Below are 9219 nucleotides of genomic sequence, written 5' to 3'. Positions count from 1 at the left end.
TGAGAAGTGTCATCTTGAACATGTGGATTTAACTATATCTGGTGGTTTTCAATTTATTGTAGTTATTAGGATTAATTATGTTCAAATTAATCCCATCTCTGGCCAGGGGAGCTCCAAGATAGAGCTGGCTTCTGAGCCCCTTGGGACAGGGTCCAGTCGTGTTTGAAAATGTCCTTGTTTTGTGATATGACAAGATGTTCCAGGCCCCCAGCCATCTCTTGTAACCCCTGCACACAAAGATGAGTGATGGTACCCACCTATCTCTCTGGACATCTAAATACCTGGTGCATCGCGATTGCTCACCTCATAGCGGAGTATAAGGGAGAGTCACGCATCGGGATCTAGACTGCTCAGACTTTCTCAGATGCGGAGACGACCCTTCCGTGCCTCCTAGCCCCCACCTGCCACCCACAGTATGCCTCCATCTGCCCCACCTAGAACAGAGGTTTCCTAAGCCCACTGGATTATTGGACTCCACACGCCAAGTGGCAGGATCTCCACCCTTCCCTTCTTCCAAATTCCTGCTGCCGTTATGGGGCTGCCCATCTCCTCATCTCTTTGAGCCACCATCAGCCCCCAACCACTCCTCACACAAATGCCAGCTTCACTCTCCCCTAAGCCGCTGATATTCCTTCTGGCCCATCCAGTGAGAGGGCTGCTCAGCAGTGACCCCCACACTTGATTCTGCTTTGGGGCCTCTGCTCTCTCTGAGGCTGCCCCCACTGGGGCCTCCCTGTCTGCTAGCCTCTGGGCCCTCCACCTCATCACCCCTTCATTTGTTGGGTCCAGCTCTTGTCTCTCTGGGAACTGTGCTCGCTCAGTGGTATGATCTCTGACCTTGGCCTTTGACATCCCTTAAGTCCAGTCTCCGGCCACCATCACCCAGATATATCTCTTCAGACCCTGACCACACCTGACTTTCATCTTTCTTTCTCTTTGTCTGCTCCTCTGCAAGGGACCCACTGGCCTGCCCAGCTCTCTGCTGGGGCAGGAATGCACCCAGAAAAGGCTGAGCCACTGTTCTGGGAAGGAAACTGAGCAAGGCCATTCCTCGACTCGAGGCTGCCAGGGCAAGTGCTGGAGGATGGGAGGGCTGAGGCAGCAGGTAACCTGCTCACATGATTTATGAGCATTCTCCAGGCCTGAGAAAAGTTGGATCAGGTGGCTCTGCCTGCCAGGATGGGACCAACGTCTGACTTTCCCACTTTGGCAGGGGGTGAGGAGGGTCTGTGGGTCAGCACACCACCAAACTTTCTACTCCCGGCAGCAGGCTCCCATCCCCAGCCAGTCAGCAAAATCATTCTGAGCACCTCCCATGCAGCAGGCACTCCGTTCTGTGCTGGGGACACTGCTGGGCAGTGGAGAGGGGGCACCCATACATAGGGTCCTATTCTTACTCCCCACCAGCTCCTGGATCATAGGAGCACCTTGAAGCAGGACAGGTAAGCCTACTGTAGGGAGATAGGCATCCTTTGTTGGGGCAGTTCCCTGGTACTCCACAGGACTAGAGTAAAATAGAATCCCACACCCACCCTCAGCCCCATTTTTGGTCCATTTGGAGGTCACAGGAAGCACTGTGATACCCTCCCGGTCCCACCAGCTGGGTTGCCCACTCCCTCCAAGACTGCTTTAGAGCAAAAACACAGCACCATGGGCACCCATGCGGGGGGAGCAGCAACCCACAATACCACCCATCACACCACCCTTGAGAGATGAGATTGAAAAGCTGAACACCCTCTCCTGGATTAGAAGACTTAATATTACTTAGGATTAGTATTAATATTAGCATGAATATTAATGTTAGATTATAATATCAATATTATAAAAGGCTCAAACAACCAAAGTGATCTACAGATTCGGTGTGATCCCTACCAAAATTCCAATGGCATTTTTTATAGAAATTTTTAAAAATCCTAGAATTCATATGGAATCTAAAGAGACACCAAATAGTGAAAACAGCCCTGGAGACCTCATACTTCCTACCGCAAAGCAACAGTAATCAAGATGGCGTGGTACTGGCATCAAGACAGACGTATGTACCAATGGAACCGAATAGAAAGCCCAGAAATAGGCCCTTGCCCTATATGGTCAGATCATCTTCAACAAGGGTGCCAAGACCAGACAATGAAAGACAGTCTCTTTAACTAAAGGTGCTGGGGAAACTGGATATCCACAGGCAAAAGAATGAAGTTGGACCTTTACCCATACCTATACAAAAATTAACTCAAACTGGATTAAAGACCTAAATATTATGCCAAAAACTATAAAACTCATAGGAGAAAACACAGAAGAAAAGTTCCAGGAGACTGGGTTTGGCAGTGATTTCTTGGCTATGACACAAAAAGCAGAGGCAAGGAGTACCTGGGTGGCTCAGTCGGTTAAGCACCCGACTCTTGATCTCAGCTCAGGTTTTGATCTCAGGGTCATGAGTTCAAGCCCTGCATTGGGTTCTACACTGGGCATGGAGCCTACTTAAAAAAAAATAGGGGTGCCTGGGTGGGCTCAGTCATTAAGCATCTGCCTTCAGCTCAGGTCATGATCCCGGGGTCCTGGGATCGAGCCCCACATCGAGCTCCCTGCTCCTCAGGAAGCCTGTTTCTCCCTCTTCCACTCCCCCTGCTTGTGTTCCCTCTCTCACTGTGTCTCTCTCTATCAAATAAATAAAAAAATCTTTAAAAATAAATAAATAAATAAATAAAGCAGAGGCAAACAAAAACAAAAACAGACAAGCAGAACGGCATCAAACTTAAAAGTTTCTGCACAGGGATGCCGTGGTGGCTCAGTCGGTTAAGCGTCTGCCTTCAGCTAAGGTCATGATCCCAGGGTCCTGGAACTGAGCCCCGAGTTGGGCTCCTTGCTCAGTTGGGCTCCTTGCCTGCTTCTCCCTCTTCCTCTGCAGCTCCCCCTGCTTGTGCTCTCTCCCACACTCTCTCTCTTTCTCAAACAAATAAATAAAATCTAAAAAAAAAAAAGAATTAAAAAAAACTTCTGCACAGCAAAGGAAACAATCAACAAAATGAAAAGATAACCTACAGTTTAGGGGAAAATATTTGTAAAGCATGTATCTGATAAAGTGTTAATATCCAAAATATATAAAAAACACATACAATTAAATATAAAAAATATAAACAATCTGATTAAGAAATTGGCAGAGAGACTGAAAAGGCATTTTTCCAAAGGAGACAGACAGGTGGCCAACAGGTACATGAAAAGATGATCAATATCATTAATCATCAGGGACATGCAAATCCAAACCACAAGGAGATATCACCTCACACCTGTTAGGATGTCTACTATCAAAAAGACAAGAGATAACAAGGGTTGGCAAGGATGTAGAGAAAAGGGAACTCTTGCACACTGTTGGTGGGAATGCAAACTGGTGCAGCTACTCTGGAAAACAGTATGGAGGTTCCTCAAAGAATGAAAAAATAACACTCCCACATGATCCAGCAATGCTTTGTCTGTGTATATATTTAAAGGAAATGAAATCAGTCCCTTGAAGAGATATCTGCACTCCCATGCTCACTGCAGCATTATTTACAGTAGCCAAGATCTAGGAACAACCTGTCTGTCAATGAATAAATGGATAAAGAAAATGTGAGATAGATAGATGATAGATAAATAGATAAGATAGATAGATAGATAGATAGATAGATAGATAGATAGATAGATAGATAGAATATTATTCTGCCTTGAGGGGAAGAATGAAGGGGAGTAAGTCGGAGGGGGAGACGAACCATGAGAGACGATGGACTCTGAAAAACAAACTGAGGGTTCTAGAGGGGAGGGGGTGGGGGGATGGGTTAGCCTGGTGATGGGTATTAAAGAGGGCACGTTCTGCATGGAGCACTGGGTGTTATGCACAAACAATGAATCATGGAACATTACATCAAAAACTAATGATGTGATGTATGGTGATTAACATAACAATAAAAAAATTTTTAAAAAAGAATATTATTCTGCCTTAAGAAAAAAAGAAAGAGATTGCCATTTGTGACAACATGGGTGAAGAGGGAAGACATTTGTGCTAAGCGAAATAAGGTAGACACAAGAAGAGAAATACTATATGATTCCACTTACGTATGGCACCTTGAATGGTCAAAATCCTAGAAACAGAAAATAGAAGGGTGGTTGCCAGCAGTTGGGGGATGCTGAATGGTGAGTTATTAGTTAATGGGCCCCGAGTTTCACTGTTGCAAGATGAAGAGTTCTGGAGATCTGTTGCATAACAAGGTGAATGTACTTAACACCACTGAATTGTACACTCAAAAATAGTCAAGATGGCCCAGCAATTGCACTACTGGGTATTTATCCCAAAGATAAAAATGTAGGGATCCAAAGGGGTACGTGCACCCCAATGTTTATAGCAGCAATGTCCACAATAGCCAAACTATGGAAAGAGCCAAGATGTCCATCGACAGACAAATGGATAAAGAAGATGTGGTGTATACATACAATGGAATATTATGCAGCCGTCAAAAGGAATGAAATCTTGCCATTTTGCAACGACATGGATGGAACTGGAGGGTATTATGCTGAGTGAAATAAGTCAATCAGAGAAAGACATGTATCATATGATCTCACTGATATGAGGAATTCTTAATCTCAGGAAACAAACAGAGGGTTGCTGGAGTGGTGGGGGGTGGGAGGGATGGGGTGGCTGGGTGATAGACATTGGGGAGGGTATGTGCTATGGTGAGCGCTGTGAATTGTGTAAGACTGTTGAATCACAGACTTGCACCTCTGAAACAAATAATGCATTATATGTTAAAAAAAAAAGAAGAAGAAGAAGAAGATAGCAGGAAGGGAAAAATGAAGGGGGGGAATTCAGAAGGGGAGAGGAACCATGAGAGACTATGGAGTCTCAGAAACAAACTGAGGGTTCTAGAGGGGAGGGGGTGGGGAGATGGGTTAGCCTGGTGATGGGTATTAAAGAAGGCACGTACTGCATGGAGCACTGGGTGTTATACGCAGACAATGAATCATGCATGGAACACTATATCAAAAACTAATGATATAATGTATGGTGATTAACATAACATAATAAAAAAAATAGTGTGCTAAAAAAAGAAATATCAACTACAAAACAAACAAAAAAAATAGTCAAGATGGCAAGCTTCGTGTTTCGTGTGTGTGTGTATCACCACAACAATGACAACAACCACAAAAGCTGAACACTCTCCGGCACCATAACGCCCTGTGAATTCTCGGGGACCTCACCCTTTCCCTGGGATCCTGCCACAGGCGGTCACTGCACCCATGGGTTGCTACTATGCCAGTTCCTCCAGCCGCGGGACTTGGAGGGGAGGGGGCTGGCTTAGACCGGGGTCGCTATCCCATCACCAGCTGGGCCCTGGGCCCTCCCGGACTAATGCTGCCTGGGTTCTAAGCAGGTCTATAGAGTCTCTGGCAGCCAGCCTCAGCAGCCAAGCTGTAGACCGCCCCCCCCCCACCCATGTGGCTGGCCGCATCTGCCCAGAGCCCCAGAGAGGAGGCCAGGGCAGGCTCCTAACAGAGGGTTGAAATGGTTGGCAAGAGAGAAAACGGAGATAGATGTTCCAGGAGAGTTGGTGGGTTAGGGAAGGACAGAGAGCAAGGGCAGTAAGCCAAGCACAATGTGTTGCTTGATTTTTTTTAAAATGGGAGGGTAGAGGGTGAGAGCGAGGAGGCTAGAGAGATCCACAGAGGGGTAACACTGAGGCTCTGAAGGGTGAAGCAGCTCCTCGCCCAGCGCTTTCCCCACAACCACCCACCCCCTGCAGAACTCGGGTACCTCAGGTTAGGCTAGAGGCCTCCACAGGAGGACGTTGGTGCCAGGCTGCCTGGTGCTCCCAACCACTGCATTACCCCCTTCCCCCTCTGCCAAGAAGCTTAACTTTATATTCTCAAAAGCCCTGAATTATATTTTTATAAAGGGCATTGCATACTTAAATTTTGGAAGTAAGATGACAGCATAAGAAAATACATACAAGTCAAATGGGTTCAAGGAATTATTTACACGGAGTTTTCCACTTTGCCATGCCAAGAAGAACACTTCCCTAATTAGCCTCCTTGTAGGGAAATATCAGATACTTGCTTTCTTAATTCTATAATCATTTGACAAGAAAAAGAAGAAGAAGGGAAGAACCTACAATATAGGGTGATACATTTGAAAATGAAGTGTGCTTGTGTATGCACAGAATATTTCTGGAAGGATATGCCAGAATTGGGAATGTGTTGCCCCCAGGAAAGAGCCGAGCAGGCTGGTGGAGGCAGAAGGAGGCTGACGTTTCATGATAAATACTTTTGTTGTGTTTTCGTTTTCTGTCATGTGCATTATCACTTTCTTCCTCTGGAAGGGAGCTTGTTTTTGTTTTTTGTTTGTTTGTTTGTTTGTTTGTCTGAGGAAAGAAATTCTATCTATTAAAAAAATGACAATGACATTCAGTCACAGTGCCACCTCATATCAACTGATTTACACGCGGTTTAAATGTAAATGGGGGGTAGCCCTAGGGCTGGTTATTGAGCAGCTCAACAATATGACCAAGGACCAGGTCCTCTCCATCCCTCTGCTCTGTTGTCTCAGTGTCTGGACTTGGTCCTCAAGCTTTCTAACCTCCTGGCAACAAAAGTCAGGCAACTGATAAAATAGGACAGTGCCCAGAGGTGGAAAAGAGGCCAGTTCTTCCTTGGGTCTATTTTTAGGAGTAAAGAAACCTTTCCCCCAAGCCCTTCTACAGATGTAGTGCATATATCTCCCCTGGCCAGAATTACGTGGCATGTCAAGGCCTGAGCCAGGCACTAGCAGGGGAAGGGACCAGTCTGACCACCTTAAAGCAAGCAGTACACCTCAACCCATCAGACCCAACCAGCCCTCCTGGAAACAATTATTCTTAAAACAACCCCCCTTTGGTCCAGATACAAAATTCATAGATGACATAATTTACCTATAAATACACATTTCAAAAAAGCATCAAAGTATGCTTTAACTGTAACGTAAAATAGAAATGAAAAGTAACTTATAATAAATGAATATACTTTTGAATAAGCAAATGCCCAGGCAGCAGAGTCTATAGGATGGGATGGAGTCATGAGATGCTTGCAGCTACACATGGAAATGCCAAGGCTGTGACAGCCACAAATGCAGACGGATGCAGGAGATGACTCAACCAGCACAAGGCCATTGCCACAGAACAGCACGATTTTCCAGAATGGTGAAGAACTCTTGAGAAAGTTTCAAGCGAAACACTGTGCAGTCTTCCCTTGATTTATATGGCAGTTACGTTCCTAGGGAAGTCAGAGTGTACCAAAAATATGCAAAAAGATACTTGGAGTTTAATGTCAAATACAACGAAGTCCTAGGCTTCGAAACGGTATTTGTTTTTTTGTTTGTTTGTTTTAACCTGTATGAAGTATCATGGGACATCAAAAAGTTTTCATGGGACATGGGACAATTTTCTCAAGAAGGACCGTCCCACACTGCTGGAAATTTAGCATTCCTGGACCCTTTCCATTTGGTGCGTGTGGCAGGGGCCCTCCCCACAAAGCCTCCACCTTTCCAGAACACACTTAGGGAACGGCACCAGCCCCTCTGAGGACTGTGGGCTTAGACAAGCCAGTGCTCCTGACCCGCGTGACTTCACAGAGTGGGGTACCTGAACAAAACTGCGTTTTTATAGGAAACATGCAAGGCAACTGAGATTAAATACAGAATCAGCAGTCTGCTAATCACAGGTAATGTTTGGACATATTTGCTTCAAGAGTTTCCTACAGTATACATATTTTAAACTACAAATAAGCATATCTCATTGATTGGGCAGAACTCATTGGCAATAAATGAGAAGTGGCTCTGTTTTTAATTGTCTTGCTATTCTTTGGTTTGACTCTGTCAGTGTTCCTCTCCTAGTCCCAGATGACAGCTCAGGCGGTCCTGTAGCTTTTCAGTCACTTTGAGCTATCCTAACCCTTGGGGTATTTTCAAGCAATGAAAGGCAGCCTCGTCTTGTCTCCATCGAGTGAGGCTCCGTCTGCCATAAGCTGCTTCCTTCCTCCTGCTGCGACCTACCCTGGCACAGAAGGAGGGGTGGACCTGTTTCCTTGAGCCCTCTCTACCTCCCTCCCCAAGAAGTTCCTCCATGTGAGTGATGCGCTGATCTTTTGTGACACACCCTCTCCGGCCCTCAGTGGTTCACCCTTCACAGCCCTTTCCCCAGGGACTTTCTCCCCCACAAGCTGGCAGTTCTGTTGAGTAGACTTTCAAGATAACCTAACCCAGCTTCTGGGAGGGGGGTGTCCCTTTGGTTCCTAGAAAACGTATGCATCTTTGCCTTGCCCAAGAGGGGAAGCGCATCTTCCCAGCAACTGACTCTCCCTCCTTACCTGACATCACAGCTCCAGGTCTGTCTCCCGCCTCGAGAGTTCTCCAGAGAGGAAGCAAAAGCCCTTCTCTGCTCATCTTCAGTCCCAAATTGTCATGGACCCTTGCCGTGCAGTACCCAAAATTTCCTCACCAGCCGGCCACTCGGGCACCCCGGGCAGGGCAAGCACACGGCTAAGGGAGAAATGTCATTCTCTCCCTCCTGTAGGAATCCCACCGTCCACGAGATTTTTTTCTTGGAGCCTCTTTTCTTGGCTTGGGCAATCTTGTCCTGCATGAAGAAAGGGAACAAATAGACAAACTCTATAATTCTATAACTATAAATTAACTTCAGTGAATCTCTTTTTGAGTTTCTAATCTTTTGTTTTTAAAGCTTGGGGAAGAAAGGAAAGTTAGGGAGTCACAGAAAAACCTAACATTTTCTTAGAGGACCCCCACTCATACCCCAGATTTCTTCCCTTGCAAAATGGTGTGTATAAATCCAACACTTTAAATCAATTTATGTGTGTGCGCTTAGAAAATATAGGGATGCCTGGGTGGCTCAGTTGATTAAGCATCTGACTCTTGATTTTGGCTCAGGTCGTGATCTCAGAGTCCTGGGATCGAGCCCCGTGTCAGGCTCCACGCTCAGCGGGGAGTCTTCCTGTCCCTCTCCCTCTGCTTCTCTCCTCCCCCTGCACTTCTGTGCGCACGCGCTCTCTTCACTCTCTCTCTCTCTCTCTCTCTCCAATAAAAATAAATAAATAAAATCTTAAATATATATATATACTATTACCTGGATGGTTTTGTAACTTACATAGATGACATCTTGCTGTATGTATTATTCTGCAACTTGGTCCCCCCCCCCAACATCATGCATTGGA

The sequence above is a fragment of the Zalophus californianus genome, chromosome 3 (genome assembly GCF_009762305.2).
Source record: "Zalophus californianus isolate mZalCal1 chromosome 3, mZalCal1.pri.v2, whole genome shotgun sequence".
NCBI lineage: Eukaryota > Metazoa > Chordata > Mammalia > Carnivora > Otariidae > Zalophus > Zalophus californianus.
The sequence above is the reverse complement of the archived record's forward strand: the minus strand, read 5'-3'. Positions refer to the sequence as shown.